The following is a 22,455-nucleotide window of genomic DNA, read 5'->3' as shown; positions in this document are numbered from 1 at the left end:
CATGCTCTGTACTATGACATTGGGCATCGGCCTTGGCAGACGACGTTGCTGGCATTTCATCGTCTCGGCCATGACTAGTGGCAGCAGCTTCAGCACGAGGTGGAAGTGGATCTTGATCTTTCCCTAATTTTGGAACCTCAACATTTTTGTTCTCCATATTTTAATAGGCACAACTAAAAGGCACCTCAGGTAAACAATGGAGATGGATGGATACTAGTATACAATTATGGATGGACTGCCGAGTGCCGACACAGAGGTAGCTACAGCCGTGGACTACCGTACTGTACTGTGTCTGCTGCTAATATAGACTGGTTGATAAAGAGATGTAGTAGTAGTATGTATGTATGTATGTATAAAGAAGAAAGAAAAAAAAACCACGGGTAGGTGGTATACAATTATGGACGGACTGCCGAGTGCCGACACAGAGGTAGCTACAGCCGTGGACTACCGTACTGTACTGTGTCTGCTGCTAATATAGACTGGTTGATAAAGAGATGTAGTAGTAGTATGTATGTATGTATGTATAAAGAAGAAAGAAAAAAAAACCACGGGTAGGTGGTATACAATTATGGACGGACTGCCCAGTGCCGACACAGAGGTAGCTACAGCCGTGGACTACCGTACTGTACTGTGTCTGCTGCTAATATAGACTGGTTGATAAAGAGATGTAGTAGTAGTAGTATGTATAAAGAAGAGAGAAAAAAAAAACACGGGTAGGTGGTATACAATTATGGACGGACTGCCGAGTGCCGACACAGAGGTAGCTACAGCCGTGGACTACCGTACTGTACTGTGTCTGCTGCTAATATAGACTGGTTGATAAAGAGATGTAGTAGTAGTATGTATGTATAAAGAAGAAAGAAAAAAAAACCACGGGTAGGTGGTATACAATTATGGACGGACTGCCCAGTGCCGACACAGAGGTAGCTACAGCCGTGGACTACCGTACTGTACTGTGTCTGCTGCTAATATAGACTGGTTGATAAAGAGATGTAGTAGTAGTAGTAGTAGTAGTATGTATGTATGTATGTATAAAGAAGAAAGAAAAAAAAACCACGGGTAGGTGGTATACAATTATGGACGGACTGCCGAGTGCCGACACAGAGGTAGCTACAGCCGTGGACTACCGTACTGTACTGTGTCTGCTGCTAATATAGACTGGTTGATAAAGAGATGTAGTAGTAGTATGTATGTATAAAGAAGAAAGAAAAAAAAACCACGGGTAGGTGGTATACAATTATGGACGGACTGCCGAGTGCCGACACAGAGGTAGCTACAGCCGTGAACTACCGTACTGTGTCTGCTGCGACTGGATGATAAATAATGATATAAAAAATATATATATATATCACTACTGCTGCCGGACAGGTATATATTATATAATGACGGACCTGCTGGACACTGTCTGTCAGCAGAATGAGTTTTTTATAGAATAAAAAAAAAAACACCACACAAGTGAAGTCACACGACGAGTGTTTAACTTTTTCAGGCAATCACAATATAGTATACTATACTACTAACTATACTGGTGGTCAGTGTGGTCAGGTGGTCACTGGTCAGTCACACTGGCAGTGGCACTCCTGCAGCAAAAGTGTGCACTGTTTAATTTTAATAATAATATGTACTCCTGGCTCCTGCTATAGCCTATAACTGGCACTGCAGTGCTCCCCAGTCTCCCCCACAATTATAAGATGTGTGAGCTGAGCACAGTCAGATATATACATAGATGATGCAGCACACTGGGCTGAGCAGTGCACACAGATATGGTATGTGACTGAGTCACTGTGTATCGTTTTTTTCAGGCAGAGAACGGATATATTAAATAAAACTGCACTGTCTGGTGGTCACTGTGGTCAGTCACTAGTAAACTCTGCACTCTCTACAGTTCTACAGTACTCCTAAGCTCCAGTAAATCAGGTCAATCTCTCTCTCTCTCTCTCTCTCTCTCTCTCTTCTAATCTAAATGGAGAGGACGCCAGCCACGTCCTCTCCCTATCAATCTCAATGCACGTGTGAAAATGGCGGCGACGCGCGGCTCCTTATATAGAATCCGAGTCTCGCGAGAATCCGACAGCGTCATGATGACGTTCGGGCGCGCTCGGGTTAACCGAGCAAGGCGGGAAGATCCGAGTCGCTCGGACCCGTGAAAAAAAACATGAAGTTCGTGCGGGTTCGGATTCAGAGAAACCGAACCCGCTCATCTCTACTGGAGAGGCATCTCGGTGGCTGCATTAAGAGAGTCCGCTATCGAGCATGACCGCAATATCCAAAGAACTAGGGAAGCGCAGGGAGAACGGTTGATGGCAATGAGCATCCAAGCACTAGAGGAGACATCAAGTCGACCAAAACCCCAGGCCCCTAGCACATGGAGGAAGCCAAGGATTTGTTATCATTGTAGAAGAGAAGGGCATTATGCCAGCAACTGTAATAACCCACATAAAGTCAGACCCCCTAGACCAAGAAATGAGCAAAATTATAACACACACAATTATAAACAGGGATCATATAGGAAGAATTTTGAGCCACACCCATAATGTGCAATCAGGAAAGGTGATCATTAGGACTGATGGTAAGCCTGAGGTTATAGTTAATAAATTGGGAGGTCATTCCCTGAAGACACAGGAATGACCGGGTGAAACGTTGTAAATGTATCTGTGAAATGTTTCTTTTTCTCTCTCCCCATCTCTGATGATTATTGGTAGGATTCAAACATTGCATATATACTTGGTCTTTGCAGAAGTCTACCAAACCCCAGCATGACCTATCCGCATCAATGTATTCTGGCCAGATACAGACAGTGGAATATGGAAGTGCTGGGGGGAGGGGACTGCGCAAGGAAACCATTGGACATGTAGATATGACAGCCTGATGATCTGACAATGTTTTAGAAAATGTTTATGTTTGAAAAAAATGTTTTTTTTCCCTGTTGTTGTTCTCTGTTGATTTATGTGATATATACATATATGAATTGTTCTCTCTCTCTTTTGTTTTTTTTTTGTTTTCTCTCTTCTTTCTCATGTTTTCATGTTTTAAAGATGGTATGTCACACCTCAGTTAGGCAAATGGTAATGCAAGATTTTTTGCTCCTTACAGAAAGTTCGCTGGTTTGGAAGGAATATTGCATCACCGGAATGTTCGTTTGGAAGACTGAGAGACGGCACCTTTGAGATGACAGCAGAACAAGAAGAACAACAAGACTAGAGAACTTAATTATTGTAACAAGTTTCTCTCCCCCTCAAACTGTTTTCCTGTACCCCCATTACAAATTTCTTCTTTTCTCCTCCTGTAAGATGGACTTGCCCCAAGAGACTGTGATCTGGATTTTCCTGTTGACCATGATGTTGACCAGAGCAGTCTGTTCCGGCGAGAGTACCAGAGAGGTCGAGAAAGGATCCAGAAAGGTTCCGATGACTGAGACGGAGGTGTAAATTTCCAATAGCAACACAACCACCAAGCAAAAGGCGAGTACCGGAAACGATCTAGCAGCCATGTTATTTGTAAACATTTGTTAGCTGAAAAGAAAACTGTATCTGTAGGCTCTGTGACAATGTAGTTGAGGATGGGTGCATCAAGAAATGCCAATCCAGTTTTAATATCCACATGGACCGGCATCCCTTGAGTGACTATCACTCCTTAGTGGGTAGTGTGCTAAATCAAACAGATTGTTGGGTATGCTCTCAAGTACCTCAAGGTCATAGCAAATCAGGACTAGTACCATTTCCTTTAACGATAGGGGAGGTACTTGAGCTAAAGGGTGGGAGACCGGTGGACAGGAGGTTTAATATCTCCAGTCCTCCTAGTTTGAAGCTCCACCAATATCATGTGGATAGATCCCTCATATGTTTTAACATTTCCAATCCCCGAAAGCCGGGAAATTGGGAAGTGTCATGGAGTAACCAAACCATGACCTTTTCATATAGAGCAGATAGAATGCCGACAGATACAGAACTTATACGCCACATAGCCAGTAGAGGAAGATCTTTCCGATATAGGTATACCCTAGGAAATAGGATTACGAGAGTTGGAGAGGTATCACCAGGATACTGTGCACATATCGTACAAGCTGATACGTGTACTAGACAGATGGGAGAATTAGGGTTAGGAGATTTCACATGGAAGATGTGTAATATGGTTATGTCCTACTCCGTCCCATATGTTCTCCCCGATGATGCATATTTCATATGCGGGAGGAAGGCGTATAAGTGGCTTGCCCCAAACTCTGAAGGATTGTGTTATATTGGAAAAGTACTGCCTGAAGTAATGACTGTATCACATGCCAAAATGAAAGATATATACCGTGTTGCCCAAGCTCCTTATACTCACACCCATTACGAGCACGTAGTTAAACGGCACCTGATAGAAAGAACAGAGCATCCGGCCTCTGACATGATCCATGAATCCACCGGGATTCAGTTTCTAATCGCGTTAGACATCACTCGCACCGCCAGAGGAGTGTTGAATTATAAATACATATCTGCGCTCGCAAATTTGTTAGACAATATCACAGAAATGTATGATGACACGTTTAGGTATACTGGAAGAGAACTTCAAGCTTATAAAACAGAACTAGTTCAGCATAGAATGATTCTCAATTATCTCACGGCAGTGACAGGTGGATATTGTGTCACACTGGCAACGCAGTACGGCGTGAAATGTTGCACATATATTACAAATAGTACAGAGGACCCGGTCGAGGTCATAGACCAAAAGATGGACGATATTCTCCAACTGAAGTGGGAATTTCGCAGGAGACACAATCTCACTCTTGCTGCTGTAGGTAATGAGCTGACTGGTTGGGTGTCATGGTTGAACCCGCGAAATTGGTTCTCTGGTTTAGGAGAATGGGCTCAAGGAGTCATAATGGATGTTGGGAAGTTTCTCCTATGTATCTTAGGTGTTATCATAACGATTGGCTTGATATTTAGATGCGATCAGGCTTTAACGAAGTGTAAACGAAGTACCAGGGTGATGAGTTTAAGGAGTGAGGAAATGGTAATTCCAATGGATTTGATTTATGACCCAAATGTAGAAACAATGATGTGATGAAAATGCGATTTCTACGGTCCGTTTCTTTCACCTGTTTTTCCGTTTTCCTCCAAGGTAAAAAGACCCACTTGGACGAGGAATTTGATGATCCTGTATACAGACAACTGATGGATTAAAGAAGAAGTTTTGACAACCTTATACACAGATATTTGATGAACTTTGCCATAGATCCCCAGTTTCCCTAGAAATTTTAAAATTACGCTAGCCCAACACTTTTGTAAATCTATGGACATTGACAAAGCTTTTTGCCCACACGCCTTTTGGCAAAAGCACAAAGAAGACTGCATTCAACAGACACCGAACAAGACTTCAACCGACAAATGTTCATTTACCTGACATAGAATACCACTGCATTTACCGTAATTATGTCTTTTCTTCATCTCTACAACCTTCAGGTAATTACACACATAGTCGATAGGGAATACAGGCACAGATATCAGCAATCACATATTCCCCCATTCATGTATCATCAACTAAAATGTGCTCCCCATTTGTTACAACCACAGCCGAAAAGAGCTCGGTAAAGTTTGACAGCCCATCCACAGACCCGTACCACGGGATAAGAAGGAATTCAAATGTATACTTCGCAATGCCTCGAAGCTTGATTTAAAACACGTACGGCACGATGATACATGACCCCCCAAACACGGATTCATACACACATGCTTCTGCTATCGCACTAGGTCATACCTTTTTCCTACCTTCTCCTCTCCTCCCCTACCCAACCATGTAAATGTATTAACCCCTGACATATATTTTTCTCGTTTTGAAATGTTTTAGGAAGTGGCAGTTATTGTTGACTGCCAAAGGGTGGACTGTCAAAGTCAGAAAAATATCACGATGCACACTGCCATATTTGCACCTCATACAGGTCCGCTCTGCGCATGCGTGCGCTCTCCCGTGCGTGCGCATACTCGCTGTTGCGGGCACCCGCGGGCGCGCAGTATGTGCATTTACGGTAGAGTTCATGTGTTCGTAGCGTGCGACTCAATCGTTACATATTTTCACTATATAATGTATTTTGTAGATTATGATCCCTTTGATAGAATCTGAAAGTTTAGTTAATGTAGCATGTTCGTGGACAGAGAAATCCCTCTTTGTTTGATACAAAGGGTCAGACAGGAGTAATACAGTGGTGTTTAGTATCCATTGGAAGAGTATTTAATTAGCAATATTCCGGTGTTGGTTTGAAGCGGATTAATCGCTCGTGCGAATAGTTATGGACATAAGAAGTTTATGTCCATTTACTATTATTTGCACTTACTTATCCATGCGGCGGGAAACCCAGTTCCCCACCCACCTGAGCAGTTGGAAATCGTCACAGCCCACCTGTATGAATCAACCTATGACCTTTTGTTATAATGCGAGGAGGAATTCCTGTGTCCAATGAACAATGAGATTGTAGGGACCATTGAATTGTATTGTGTGTGGGGCATAAATAGACAAGCCGATCACATCCAGCTCACTCTTCAACGGTTCTCATTGCTGAAAATCGGGAGCTGGATGTCCGGAGGCGCATGCGATCGTTCCCCTTGTGCGGAAGTTTTCTCCGCAATCATATTGTCTTTCTTGTTGTTATGGGCCATATCTCTCTCTCTCTCTCTCTCTCTCTCTCTCTCTCTCTCTCTCTCTCTCTCTCTCTCTCTCTCTCTCTCTCTCTCTCTCTCTCTCTCTCTTCTCCTCTTTCTCTCGTATTCTCTTAAACGTAATAGTATTGTATTGTATTTCCTGTGTAGTTATCTGGTTAGGTAGTCTATGTTATATTGTAGTGTATGACTTGTATTGTATTAATTCTTTTGCAAGTATAACATTCATAATATATATATTAGGCGTTGGACCCTAAGCACGGTATCTGTGTATTTCTTATAGTGTTAAGTATTCTCAGAGCGTCGGTGACGCTCAAACAGCTTTTAAGTTAATAAGGTTACACTGTGTTGCATCTACACCCTATCTCTACACTAAGGTTTTACAGCATATTACATTGTTTATGGTTTAGATATAAAGGTTTAACATTGTGAGCGTCAGCGCCGCTGGTGATCTCCTCGTGGTCCCGAGCGTCCGCTACAGCGAATCATTACGTTAGTCGGCAGCCGATAGCGTGCCTGCCTGTGATCTCTTGGCCGTGAGCGAATGTGACGCTTGAGCGTCTCGACCACGGCTAAGCGATCGTTACGCAACGAGCGTACCCTTACGGTACTCCATACGTAAATAGCGTACAGTGTTCTTAGACCTCATAAAGGGTTTTATATAAGATAAATATTTAGCTTTATCAGCCCAGACGGCATTGGTTCTCAGACCTGCAGGGTCTGTCGACAGGGCATCCTCTTCTGCTTCCTCAGCGACCAGACCTCCTTGTTCAGGGCCCTTGTCTGTACCCAGACCTGGCCAGACTGGCTTTGACGGCGTGGTTCTTGAAGCATCACTCCAGAGGGCCAAAAGATTTTCCAAGGCGGTTATTCAAACTATGCTGAAGGGCCGTAAACCGGCCTCTGCCCGGATATATTACAGGGTCTGGAATTCTAACTTCACCTGGTGTGCTGATAAGAATTACGATGTTTATAGATTTAGAACTTCCAGAATTCTGGGTTTTCTGCAAAAAGGCCTGGACTTAGGCCTTCGTCTGGCCTCCCTCAAGGTTCACATATCTGCCTTGTCGGTTTGGTTCCAGAGAAAAATTGCATCTATACCTGATGTTCAGACCTTCACTCAGGGTGTTCTTAGGATTCAGCCTCCCTATGTCCCTCCTGTGGCTCCATGGAATCTGTCTGTTGTGCTGAACACCCTGCAAGAGTCTCCTTTTGAGCCTCTTGAATTGGTGAACCTTAAATGGCTTGCCTCCCAGGATGCTTCCTTTGGACGCCAGGTTCTCATACCCGCTAAGGCACGTCCCCTCCCTTGAGGAACTGCTTTAGGACATCCCCGATGTTTACCTGTGGAAATCAATGTAACCTGCTGCAGAAAAGGAGTGTTATGGTAGACTTACCATGGTTAACACTCTTTCTGCGAGGTACATTGGGTTCCACAGGGCACCCACCCTGACACACCTAGCTTCTATGGGTTTGTATGGCATTAGCCGCTGGTCCTTTCTCCTGCCATGAGAATGTGAATAACATCTGCCTTCTCTTACCTGCTCCTGCATTGGACTGGTTAGCGAAACTGAGCTCACAGTGCCTGGAGGCGGGGGTTATAAAGTAGGCCCCAATGCATCCTGGGACAATCTAAAGCTTTAGCCTTTTGGTGCCTCTGGATCAAGATGCACTCTACACCCCAATGTTTCCCTGTGGAACCCAATGTACCTCGTAGAAAGAGTGTTAACCATGGTAAGTCTACCATAACACTCCTTTTAAATTGCATTTTACAAACTGGATAACTATGTCTATTAGTTGTTTTACTGGTCACCACCATGATAATCACACTGACACAGGATTATTTACATTTCTTTAAAAAGTCCTCTCATATTACTTTTTAAAGTTTTTTTTGTTTTCTAAAATGTTATTGAGGGTCTTGGCAGTCATGGGACCATCACTTCCGGGATAGACCCCCAATCCTCCGATGTTCTGGTAAGTACTTGACCATTATCCCTAACCCTCCTCCCGAAGCCTAATCCTAACCTTCCTGTTCGCAGCCTAACCCTAATGTCAACATGTTGCCTGATGACATTTTAACAATGTTGACATCATAACATCCAATATTGTGGTGTCGACATTAGGAATGTTGTCATTGTTATTGTCGACCGTATATATAATGCAGAACACCAATAGTGTAGAATTTTTTGTAAAATATAAAATTCATTCATTCTTCAATAAATTTGCATACGTTAAATATGTCTTGTACTCATGTTTGTCTTTTTTTTTTTTGAGGTGTTGCTTTAATCTTCTTATCTCCCACCCACTTCTCTTAATGAGGTCACGTCAGATAAGACTTCTCCCAATTTTCAACCTTCTGTAATGGTCCTATAAATATAAAGGCTGGTATCCAATTGACGGAGATAATTTACTGTATGGCAAAAACTGGCTTTTTAGCCGTATTATTGGGCTATTCAATTACATCCCATTTTCACCATGAGGTAAATGATACGTTTTCGGGTGATAACACATGGGATCCAGGATAAGTTCCCGGACCTAAGTGTTATCGCACATAAAACGGGTCTCTGAGGGCTGTTTATCGGCCATTCTGCTACGCGTGCCTAATCCCCAATAAGTGCTGGCAGTCAGGGGCTAATTAGATAGCCCCATAGGAAGCCATTAACCAAGGTTATTTACCACGGTTAACTGGATATCCCCCTTAGACCCTTGCATCAAAAGCATAAAAAAAACGGCCTACAGCCACTCACTATGTAGTAATTCAGAAAATAGGATTTTAATACCTACCGGTAAATCCTTTTCTTAGTCTGTAGAGGATGCTGGGGTCACATCAAGAACCATGGGGTATAGATGGGATCCGCAGGAGACATGGGCACTTTAAGACTTTTAAAGGTTGTGAACTGGCTCCTCCCTCTATGCCCCTCCTCCAGACTCCAGTTATAGGAACTGTGCCCAGGGAGACAGACATTTTGAGGAAAAGGATTTATTGTTAAACCAAGGTGAGATACATACCAGCTCACAACTCAAGCACGCCGTACAACATGAAATTCAACATAACGCAAGTCAACGGCATGAACAACGTCAGCAACAGGCTGACTAAAAAACGTAACACAACCTGTGTTGAAACGTAACAAAAAACTGCAGATACAGTACGCACTGGGACGGGCGCCCAGCATCCTCTACGGACTAAGAGAAAAGGATTTACCAGTAGGTATTAAAATCCTATTTTCTCATACATCCTAGAGGATGCTGGGGTCACATCAAGAACCATGGGGTTATACCAAAGATCTAGAACGGGCGGGAGAGTGCGGATGACTCTGCAGCACCACCGATTGACCAAACATGAGGTCCTCATCAGCCAGGGTATCAAACTTGTAGAACTTCGCAAAGGTGTTTGAACCCGACCAAGTAGCCGCTCTGCAAAGTTGTAATGCCGAGACCCCCCGGGCAGCCGCCCAGGACGAGCCCACCTTTCTGGTAGAATGGGCCTTCACCGATTTCGGTAACGGCAATCCAGCCGTAGAATGAGCATGCTGAATCGTATGACAGATCCAGCGCGCAATAGTCTGCTTAGAAGCAGAAGCCCCAATCTTGTTGTGAGCATACAGGACAAACAGAGCCTCCGTTTTCCTAAACCGAGCCGTTCTGGCAACATAAATTTTCAAAGCTCTGACTACATCGAGAAACTTTGATTCCAGCAAGGCGTCAGTATCCACTGGCACCACAATAGGTTGGTTCAGGTGGAACGACGAAACTACTTTCGGCAGAAATTGCTGACGAGTCCTCAACTCTGCTCTATCTTCATGGAAGATCAAATAAGGGCTCTTGTGAGACAAGGCCGCTAATTCAGACACCCGCCTTGCGGATGCCAAGGCCAACAGCATGACCACTTTCCAAGTGAGGAATTTCAACTCTAACTTCTGTAAAGGTTCAAACCAATGAGATTGAAGAAATTGTAACACCACGTTAAGATCCCACAGTGCCACTGGGGGCACAAAGGGAGGTTGGATGTGCAACATGCCTTTCACGAAAGTCTGAACTTCTGGAAGGGGGGGCAATTGTTTTTGGAAGAAAACCGATAAGGCTGAAATTTGTACTTTAATTGAGCCCAACTTTAGGCCCGCATTCACACCAGCTTGTAGAAAATGGAGAAAACGTCCTAACTGAAATTCTTCCGTAGGAGCCTTCCCGGATTCACACCAAGACACATATTTTCTCCAAATACGGTGGTAATGTTTAGACGTCACTCCTTTTCTGGCCTGAATAAGAGTGGGGATGACTTACTTGGGAATACCCTTTCGGGCTAGGATCGGGCGTTCAACCGCCAAGCCATCAAACTAAGTCGTGGTAAGTCTTGGAACACGCACGGCCCCTGCTGTAACAGATCCTCCCTCAGAGGAAGAGGCCAGGGATCTCCTATGAGTAATTCCTGAAGACCTGGATACCAAGCCCTCCTTGGCCAGTCTGGAACAATGAGGATCGCTTGAACCTTTGTTCGTCTTATGATCTTTATCACTTTTGGAACGAGTGGAAGCGGAGGAAACACATACACCGACTGAAACACCCACGGTGTCACTAGGGCGTCCACTGCTATTGCTTGAGGGTCTCTCGACCTGGAACAATATCTCGGAAGTTTCTTGTTGAGGCGAGATGCCATCATGTCTCTTTGAGGAATTCCCCAAAGACTTGTCACTTCTGCAAAGACCTCTTGATGAAGACCGCACTCTCCTGGATGGAGATCGTGTCTGCTGAGGAAGTCTGCTTCCCAGTTGTCCACTCCTGGAATGAAGATCGCTGACAGAGCGCTTGGATGCCTTTCCGCCCAGCGGAGAACCATTGTGGCCTCTGCCATTGCCGTTCTGCTCTTTGTTCCGCCCTGGCGGTTTATGTACGCTACTGCTGTTATGTTGTCCGACTGAATCAAGATGGCCCGATTGCGAAGATGTTCCGCTTGCAGAAGGCCATTGTAAATGGCCCTTAACTCCAGAACGTTTATGTGTAGACAAATTTCCTGGCTTGACCACCTTCCCTGGAAGCTTTCCCCCTGTGTGACTGCTCCCCAGCCTCGGAGACTCGCATCCGTGGTCACTAGGATCCAGTCCTGGATCCCGTACCTGCGTCCCTCTAGGAGGTGAGAGCTGTGCAGCCACCACAGGAGTGAGATTCTGGTCTTGGAAGACAGGATTATCCTTCGGTGCATGTGCAGATGGGACCCGGACCACTTGTCCAACAGGTCCCACTGTGACAATCCTGAACTGCAAACCTCAGGTAAGCCTGATGTGGAGGATAAATGAGAACATGTAAGTAGGCATCCTTTATGTCTACCGACACCATAAAATCCCCCTCCTCCAGACTGGAGATCACTGCCCGGAGAGATTCCATCTTGAATTTGAATTTTCTCAGGTAGAAATTGAGGGAATTGAGGTTCGGGATTGGTCTGACTGAGCCATCTGGCTTCGGGACCACGAACAGGCTCAAATAAAAGCTTTCTTCCTGTTGCGACGGGGGAACCCTGACAATGACTTGATTGTGACACAATTTTTGTATTGCGGCGCATACCACCTCCCTGTCCGGAATAGAAGCTGGCAAGGCCGATTTGAAAAATCGGCGAAGGGGAACGTCTTGAAACTCCAGTTTGTACCCCTGGGACACTATTTCTAAAACTCATGGGTCCAGGGCCGAACGAGCCCAGCACTGACTGAAGAGTCTGAGACGTGCCCCCACCGGTGCGGATTCCAGCGTCATTCAGTGGATTTGGCAGAAGCTGAGGAGGACTTCTGCTCCTGGGAACCGGCCGTGGTAATGGTTTAACTTTTACCTTTCCTCTAGAAGCAAGGAAGGAAGACCTCGGCCTTTTATGTATTTATTGGGCCGAAAGGACTGCATCTGATAGTGGTGTGCTTTCTTTTGTGGTGCAGGCACATAAGGTAAAAATGATGACTTACCCGCGGTAGCCGTAGATACCAAGTCAGCGAGGCTGTCACCAAACAATACATCACCTTTATACAGTAGAGACTCCATAGCTTTCTTAGAGTCAGCATCAGCATTCCATTGATGAATCCACAATGCTCTCCTAGCTGAGACTGCCATGGGATTGGCACTCGATCCCAAGAGGCCAATATCCCTTGCAGCTTCCTTTAGGTAGACTGCAGCGTCCCTGATATAACCTAGTGTCAAAAGAACGCTATCCCTATCCAGGGTATCTATTTCAGATGACAAGTTATCTGCCCATTTTTCGATAGCTCTACTCACCCACGCAGATGCAATGGCTGGTCTGAGTAGCGTACCCGTGGTGACATAAATGGATTTCAATGTATTTTCCTGCCTACGATCCGCAGGATCCTTTAGGGCTGCCGTGTCAGGGGACGGAAGAGCCACCTTTTTGGACAGCCGTGATAGAGCTTTGTCCACAATGGGGGGGGGGGGGTGACTCCCATTTTTCCCTATCTCCAGAGGGAAACGGATACGCCACTGGAATCCTTTTGGGAATCTGAAACTTTTTGTCAGGATTTTCCCAAACCTTTTCACAAAGAGTGTTCAGTTCATGAGAGGGAGGAAACGTTACCTCAGGTTTCTTTCCTTTATACATACAGACCCTAGTATCAGGAACAGTAGGGTCCTCAGTGATATGTAATACGTCTTTTATTGCCACAATCATGTACTGAATGCTCTTTGCCAGTTTTGGATCTAATCTGGCATCACTATAGGCGACACTTGAGTCAGTGTCCGTGTCGGTATCCGTGTCTGCCAGCTGGGCAAATGAACGTTTTTGTGACCCCGAGGGGATCTGGACTTGTAACAACACATCCCCTACGGATTTCTTCCATGCCTGGTTCTGAGACTCAGATTTATCCAATCTCTTATTTATCAGAGCCACATTTGCATTCAAAGCACTGAAAACATTCACCCAATCAGGTGACGACGGTGCCGACAGGGTCCATCCCACAGCCTTTTGTGTCCCTAACATAGTCTCCTCCTGGGAAGAGCACTCCGCCTCAGACATGCCGACACACGTGCACCCAACACACCCAGACACACTGGGCCTATAGGGGACAGATCCACAGTAAAGCCTGTCAAAGGGACACAGAGGGAGTTATTGCCAGCTCACCTCACCCTGATACTTATGCAGCAGTGTGAGGAAGGACCAGCGTCTCTGCAGCCTTGTGTTGAGAAAATGGCGCTGGGTTGTGTGCTGTGAGGGCTAAGCTCCGCCGCCGTAATGGCGCGCTTCAGACCCGCTCTTTTCAACTAAATTTTTATACTGGCGGGGTGTCCGGACAGTGCCCTGGCACTATGTCCACTCTTGCCAATTAGTTATAGAGGTCATATATGCTGCCCAGGGCGCCCCCCGGCGCCCTGCACCCTGTAGTGCCGCTGTGTGTGGGAGCATGGCGCGCAGCGTGTGAGCGCTGCGGCACCTCAGAAGCCGTCACTGAAGTCTTCTTTTCTTCTTCTACTCACCTGTCTTATGACTTCTGGCTCTGCAAGGGGGGTGACGGTGGGCTCTGGGAACGAGCATCTAGGCGTACCTAGCGATCAGACCCTCAGGAGCTAATGGTGTCCTGTAGCCAAAGAAGCAGAGCCTTTAAACTCACAGAAGTAAGTCTGACTTCTCTCCCCTAAGTCCCATGAAGCAGGGAGACTGTTGCCAGCAGTCTCCCTGAAAATAAAAAACCTAACATAAGTCTTTTTCAGAGAAACTCAGTAGAGCTCCTCAGAGTGCATCCAGTCTCACTGGGCACAGATTCTAAACTGGAGTCTGGAGGAGGGGCATAGAGGGAGGAGCCAGTTCACACCCTTTGAAAGTCTTAAAGTGCCCATGTCTCCTGCGGATCCCGTCTATACCCCATGGTTCTTGATGTGACCCCAGCATCCTCTAGGACGAATGAGAAAGTTATATTTATTCCAAACAAAAAGAAAAATGTATTTCCTTGCAACATGTGAGTTATCCTCTTTAGGAAGAGATGTTACTAAGGGGTACATTTACTAAGCAGTGATAAGAGCACTTCTCCATTCTTATCACTGCTTAGTAAATGTACCCCTAAGCGTCTAATTCATGGATTCTAATTCCACTGGAGCCATCACAAACTCATTTGCAATGGTGTACACATACGCAGTCTATTCGCAATTAACGAGGAACATTGACTGCTAGGGTAGTCCTATGGCCACGCAGACTGGACGTGGCAGTAGCGACTGATAGAATATGTACACCCAAAAAAAAACGGCCATGACAGGCCTGCGTTTTTGCTGCCACTCCCTGTCAGGGGCGTTTTAAGAGAGGAGTGGGGCCTGTGTGCAGACTCCGGGTGGGTCCCCTTTTCTCCATGGCGCCATAGGCTCCGGCATTGTGCCAGAGTCTACTGCACATGCGCAAGTCTCCAGAAACATGGCATCCGCCATGGGGGGTCATTCCGAGTTGATTGCTCGTTGCAGATTTTCGCAACGGAGCGATTAAGGCTCAAATGCGCATGCGCATGGTACGCAGTGCGCATGCGGTAAGTATTTTAGCACAAAACTTAGTAGATTTACTCACGTCCGAACAAAGAATTTTCATCGTTGTAGTGATCAGAGTGTGATTGACAGGAAGTGGATGTTTCTGGGCGGAAACTGGCCGTTTTCTGGGAGTGTGCGGAAAAACGCAGGCGTGTCAAGGAAAAACGCGGGAGTGTCTGAAGAAACGGGGGAGTGGCTGGCCGAACGCAGGGCGTGTTTGTGACGTCAAACCAGGAACGAAACGGCCTGAGCTGATCGCAATCTGTGAGTAGGTCTGGAGCTACTCAGAAACTGCTAAGAAATTTCTATTCGCAATTCTGCTAATCTTTCGTTCGCTATTCTGCTACGCTAAGATACACTCCCAGAGGGCGGCGGCCTAGCGTGTGCAATGCTGCTAAAATCTGCTAGCGAGCGAACAACTCGGAATGACCCCCATGGTCCGGAGACAAATGTCGTACTGCGCATGAGCAGCGGCCATTTATGGTATGATTTTTGCTGCGGCTGCAGTGCCCATCGCGGGACTCTGGAAAGGTAAGAAATAAAACACTGTACCCAAACGGTCCCTCCCTGTCAATCAACATCTTGGCACATGCGCAGTGCGATCGCAACACATGCGCAGTCTGTCAATAATCGCTCAGTTGCATGAACATCGGTATTGCGTACAAACATGAATTAGCCCCTAAGACCGCCCACGCATAGATATATATATGTATGTATCAATGTAAATGTGTAAATCCTTTGCCCGCACTTCCAGCTACCAGTAATAGCTCATGTACTCTATGTTCCCTGCAGCCAACACCAGGGATTTGGGTAGGGCTGGTGATCATTTTAATTGGTCTCATTATGTACTATAAAGTAAAACTATGTAACTTTCCAGTAGAAAGAAAGCACAAGAGTGATGAGTTGTGTAACTAATTAGCACCAAGTCGCCTTCTTATAAATAATTTTTCAAGTTAATTTCACATTCTCCTGTATTTATGGTTATTATGCTTTCAAAAATCACATCAAATGGCAATTGGAATTCTCAATCTATGTAATTGCTTTATGTCTCAGGTGCAATTTATGATCGCAAGTGGATTTCGCTTTAATAAAACTGGTAAGCGTATGTGTAATTGCATAATCATTAAGGTCCCATTTCTACTTGTTAAGCAATGATATGAGTCAGGAATGAAATACAGAGTGTGTGTAAGTGTCAGTGCCTCTCCTGAAAGTCTGTCTCTTGTGGCTCGTCTCTGACGTTCTGCTCACAAAGCTGTATCCCCATGTACTTCGGTTTCTTCCCACAAATCAAAAAATATTGATAGGTTAAATGGCTTACGCCAAAAAATGCATGCAGGTGTATACGAGTGTGCATTTGTTAGGGAATGTTGGTGGTCATTCCGAGTTGTTCGCTCGCTAGCTGCTTTTAGCAGCATTGCAAACGCTAGGCCGCCACCCTCTGGGATCTTATCTTAGCAGAATAGCGATCGAAAGATTAGCAGAATTGCTACTAAATAATTCCTTGCAGTTTCTGAGTAGCTCCAGACCTACTTCTAGACTGCGATCACCTCAGTCCGTTTAGTTCCTGGTTTGATGTCACAAACACGTCCTGCGTTCGGCCAGCCACTCCCCCGTTTCTCCAGCGACTCCTGCGGTTTTACCTGGCACGCCTGCGTTTTTTAGCACACTCCCTGAAAACGGCCAGTTTCCGCCCAGAAACACCCACTTCCTGTCAATCACACTACGATCACTCGAGCGATGAAAAAACGTTGCTCGAGCTTGTGTAAAGCTACAAAGTTTTGTGTTAAATTACTTAGCGCATGCGCGCTGCGTACCATGCGCATGCGCATTTTCCAACTAATCGCTGCGTTGCAAAAAACGGCAACAAGCGAACAACTGGGAATGACCACCATGGATTGTAAACTCCGCTAAGGCAAGGATTGGTATAAATGATTATATATAAGTGCTGCATTATGGGTGTGGTACATTAAGTCGACATACATTGGGTCGACCTTTTTCATGTCAACCTAATGACCGTGTTGAACTAGTGATCACGTCGACCTAATGCATGTCGTCCAAACGTGGTCGACCCAATGTACGTCGACCTAACTCATGACGACATAATGACCGCCATCCATTATGAAGGAGTTTTTACCATGAAATTCTACTGTTCTCTATCTCTAAATATACAGTACATCTTTCAGAGCTGTGGTATCTGGGGTCACCAACCTTCATCACTATTCCCACCAGTATTTTCTACACTTAGGGGGTAATTCCAAGTTGATCGCAGCAGGAAATTTTTTAGCAGTTGGGCAAAACCATGTGCACTGCAGGGGGGGCAGATATAACATTTACAGAGAGAGTTAGATTTGGGTGGGTTATTTTGTTTCTGTGCAGGGTAAATGCTGGCTGCTTTATTTTTACACTGCAATTTAGATTGCAGATTTAACTCACCACACCCAAATCTATCTCTCTCTACACATGTTATACCTGCCTCCCCTGCAGTGCACATTGGGGGTCATTCCGAGTTGTTCGCTCGGTAAATTTTTTCGGATCGCAGCGATTTTCCGCTTAGTGCGCATGCGCAATGTCCGCACTGCGACTGCGCCAAGTAAATTTACTATGCAGTTAGGAATTTTACTTACGGTTTTTTCTTCGTTCTGGTGATCGTAATGTGATTGACAGGAAGTGGGTGTTTCTGGGCGGAAACAGGCCGTTTTATGGGTGTGTGCGAAAAAACGCTACAGTTTCTGGGAAAAACGCGGGAGTGGCTGAAGAAACGGAGGAGTGTCTGGGCGAACGCTGGGTGTGTTTGTGACGTCAAACCAGGAACGACAAGCACTGAACTGATCGCAGATGCCGAGTAAGTCTGGAGCTACTCAGAAACTGCTAAGAGGTGTGTGGTCGCAATTTTGAGAATCTTTCGTTCGCAATTTTAAGAAGCTAAGATTCACTCCCAGTAGGCGTCGGCTTAGCGTGTGTAAAGCTGCTAAAAGCAGCTTGCGAGCGAACAACTCGGAATGAGGGCCATGGTTTTGCCCAACTGCTAAAAAATTTCCTGCTGCGATCAACTCAGAATTACCTCCTATGAGCAGAGCCGGATTAAGGGGGGGGCCCCGGGGATAAGTACCCCGGGCCCCCCTTTTCAAAAGGGCCCCCCGCAGCCCCGCCACAGATCGGATCTCTGATCCGATCTGCAGAGATCCGATCTGCTGTACTGCGTTCCCGGCTCCCCACTTCACTGCCAGACACTGTTGCGGCCACAGCGGCGCCACAAGCAGTGAAGGCAGCTGGGCGCCGGCTGTCCCGGCTCCCCTCTGCATCAGCAAAACACCGGCCCCGTCCCCCCCTTCACACACCGCAGCTAAACCTCCTGGCTCCGCCTCGCAGTGTCTTCCTATGTCTGTGCTCCGATGTGACGCGCTGACGTCACGCCGCCCCGCGCTCTCTCAGTCACTGTGCCAGGCCATGATGAGGTGGAGGAGCATGTTGCGCCTCTTGTGCTATTTATTTTTAATCATGGCGTGGTCTCTGCAGGGCATTGGGCAGCAGCTGTCAGCAGTACTGTACGCAAAGTCTCAGCGTGGCTTCTGTAATGTAAGTAACCTGCTGCAGTCTGCAAGGGAAAGGAGGGGAGGGGGCCAGGCAGAAGCAGTACATAAGTAAAAAATAACTCAGTACATTTTAGGAGGTTGATATGATTAGAAATATTTTTTTTTATTTTAACATATACAGTATTAAAAAGCTTTTATATAAATATATGTATGTATATATATAAATCCAACTACTGCCGGCACTCTGTTCACACAGCAACTTGCTACGGTGCCATATCAAAATTCAGATAAACATCCATGTAAGAAGGCACTCAGGAGACATCAATACTAGCAAACGTTTCAAAGTGTATTCACGGTCACGGTCGAGTACTTTCGGGGACAGCACCTCGTCCTCAGGACCACACCAATTGTTTGTGCTGTATTGGTGTGGTCCTGAGGACGGGGTGCTGTCCCCGAAAGTACTCGAAACGTTTGCTAGTATTGATGCCTCCTGAGTGCCTTCTTACATGGACTTTTATGTATATATATATATATATATATATTTATTATAACAGGGTTGGATGCTGGTGATCAGCGGCATCCCGACAAGAGCCAGTAAGTGTTCTTCTAACCCGCTCTCTACCCTATCTTAACCCTCCCTTTTAGGTGCCTAACCCTTGTACCCTTGCAGCCCAACCCTAACGTCCATGGGTGCTGCCTAAACCTAACCGTCCCGTCCCCCCTCCTCCCACTGCAGCCTAACCCTCCCCACAACCTAAACCTAACCTTCCCTCCTGCACCCTAACCCTAATTCCCCGAGTGGTCGAGTAAACCTTACCCCTTCCCATCCCCGGCGTACTTACCTGCCCCGCTGTTTGGACATTCAGGATCCTAAGGGTCAGGATTCAGTCGTCTGTTGGGATTGCATTGCGGGTATCTTGTGCGCCGGGATCCTGACCATCGGGATTTTAACCGCATATCTATCTTATCTATCTATCTATCTATCTATCTATCGATCTACATATACATATATATCTATATATACACACACACATATATATATATATATATATATATATACACATACAGTATATATCTATATATATATATATATATATATATATATATAATTATAAACACATACATATACAGACATATATCTGATATGTTCAATATGTTAAAATATGTATTTTTTTTATAATCATATCACCGTCCTAAAAATGTATTGACTTATTATTACATATTTGTACATTGTAGAAATTATATGTACATAAGCCTCCACAATTTTATTATTCTGTACTTCCTGATACCAGGCGTGCGCTCCCCAAATGCTGTATGGAGTTCTCAAGTGATGTCTGTGTCCCAGCGATGCTGAAGCAACGTCACCGCATATTCGCCGCTGATGGGTAATCTATGGAGCAGTACTCCTGGCGTGTGCTCTAATATAGATTTTAACCTTATCTAATGTGACTCTCTTTTGGTCAATGCTGAGCGATTCTGTGTATGCAGTTATAGCAGACAGGTGGCTGATTTATCTGATGTAGTAAGTATAAAGGGGCAGCCATGTGCATCTCCACTGGGTCACTTTTCCACTTTTTTCACTGCTTAGTACATCTCCCCCATAGAGTTATTTAATATAGACCCGGAAATGATGCCACGTGTGTTCCAGGGTAGACATTGGTCCACATTTTGGCCCCAAACTTTGATTGCTTGTGGGGTATATAAGGACCTGTTAGACAGGATCTAGTGTGTGGCTTGATCCCCATGGACTATATGTGTATTGACTGTATTGAATTGTTGTACCTCCTGAGGACGGTCCTGATTGGTCCGAAACCTTGAGGATTGCTACTATTTGCTGGCTATAAAGGCAATAAACCAACAGTCTTTCTGTGTGCAATTTAATCTGGTGAGAGCCCCTTTTCTTCTCTCTCTCTCTCTCTCTCTCTCTCTCTCTCTCTCTCTCTCTCTCTCTCTCTCTCTCATACATATATTTATATTTATAGGTGATGCTAGACTCTCACCCTGACTGGTTTTATTTATTATTATTTATTACCAGTTATTTATATAACGCACACATATTCCGCAGCGCTTTACACAGAATATTTACCCATTCACATCAGTCCCTGCCCCAGTGGAGCTTACACTCTATACTCCCTCTCACATGTACACACACACATTCACGGTAGGGTTAATATTGTTGGGAGCCAATTAACCTACCAGTATATTTTTGGATTGTGGGAGGAAACTGGAGTACCCGGAGGAAACCCACGCAAGTACGGGGAGAATATACAAACTCCACACAGTTAGGGCCATGGTGGGAATTGAACCACTGACAACGACAATTGCTGTGAAGCAGTAATGCTAACCTTTACGCCATCTGTACTGCCCACGGAGCTAGAATTTTTTTTCCCCGTTGTGCACACCCTAATGTAATGTGCTGTGCACGCCTATGCGCACACCACGTAGGGCTGCTGAGCCTGGGCAGCAATAGCAGCTGTCCAATAGCGGGTTGGGTTGTAAGGGGCTATAGGCAGGACAGCTGAGCGACGGCTCAGCTGTCCAATAATCTGTGAAGCAGTAGCCTGCAGCTCAGTCATTGGCAGGCTGCAGGGCACTAGGAGAAAGATTGTGGAGTGAGGGGGGTTGTGTGGACTCTGAGCCAGCGCCCAGCAGAGTGTTTGGAGAAAGAGGAACTCTAGCTCTCCTATTATATCTGTGACAGCAGCCTGTTAGCAAAGTAAAAAAAAAGTAAGGCTGGCTGTACTTAAAGTTTAGGTTCTGGGTTATTTATTTTATGTGTGTGTGTGTGTGTGTGTGTGTGTGTGTGTGTGTGTGTGTGTGTGTGTGTGTTTTACATCTTAGGGCCCCCCTGTCTTAAGTACCCCGGGCCCCCTGAAGCCTTAATCCAGCTCTGCCTATGAGTAGTGTTTTCCTTTTTTCCCAGCATGTGATTCCCAAGGAAAGAGAAAAATAAGGAAGGGTTTTCTGTGTGAGAAGAATCAATTTCGTTGGTTGTACTAATTGACTTTTGCTATTGACATTAGAAGTGCAGAGAGATGTGCTGTAAGTTGGAACAAGCTCCAGATGTGCCGTGTGCAGAAGAGTTAATGCCAAATTAAAGTCCAACCTCCTATTACCTTAGAACTACCCCTTTCATTTACTTAAACATTTTCATTTGTGCCTCAAACACTATTCAGTTCAGTCTCGTGTATGATATACAGTGGGGTTTGAAAGTTTGGGCACCACAGGCAAAAATTCATTTTAATATGCAAAAAGAAGCCAAGGAAAGATGGAAAAATCTCCAAAAGGCATCAAATTACAGATTAGACATTCTTATAACATGTCAAAAAAAGGTTGATTTTTTTCCCATCATTTACACTTTCAAAAGAACAGAAAACAAAAAATGGCTTCTGCAAAAGTTTGGGCACCCTGCAGAGTTAAAAAACCTTATTTGATCTTTATTTCTTTGTAAGGATATCCTTATGTCTATCCCATGCATGGTTAAATTGCTCTACTGTCTTAGCCTCTACCACCTCTAATGGGAAGCTATTGCACTTGTCCACTACCCTTTCTGTGAAGTAATTTTTCCTCAAATTTCCCCTGAACCTCCCCCCTTCCTCCCCCAGTCTCAGTGCATGTCCTCGTGTCCTATTGCTTCTCTTCATTTGGAGAATGTTTCCCTCCTGGACTTTGCTAAAACCCTTGATATATTTGAAAGTTTCTATCATGTCCCCACTTTCCCTTCTCTGCCCCAAACTATACATATTGAGATTTTTTAGTCTTTCTGTGTATGTTTTGGGATGTAGGCCGTGCACCATTTT

The sequence above is a fragment of the Pseudophryne corroboree genome, chromosome 2 (genome assembly GCF_028390025.1).
Source record: "Pseudophryne corroboree isolate aPseCor3 chromosome 2, aPseCor3.hap2, whole genome shotgun sequence".
Classification (NCBI taxonomy): Eukaryota; Metazoa; Chordata; class Amphibia; order Anura; family Myobatrachidae; genus Pseudophryne; species Pseudophryne corroboree.
The sequence above is the reverse complement of the archived record's forward strand: the minus strand, read 5'-3'. Positions refer to the sequence as shown.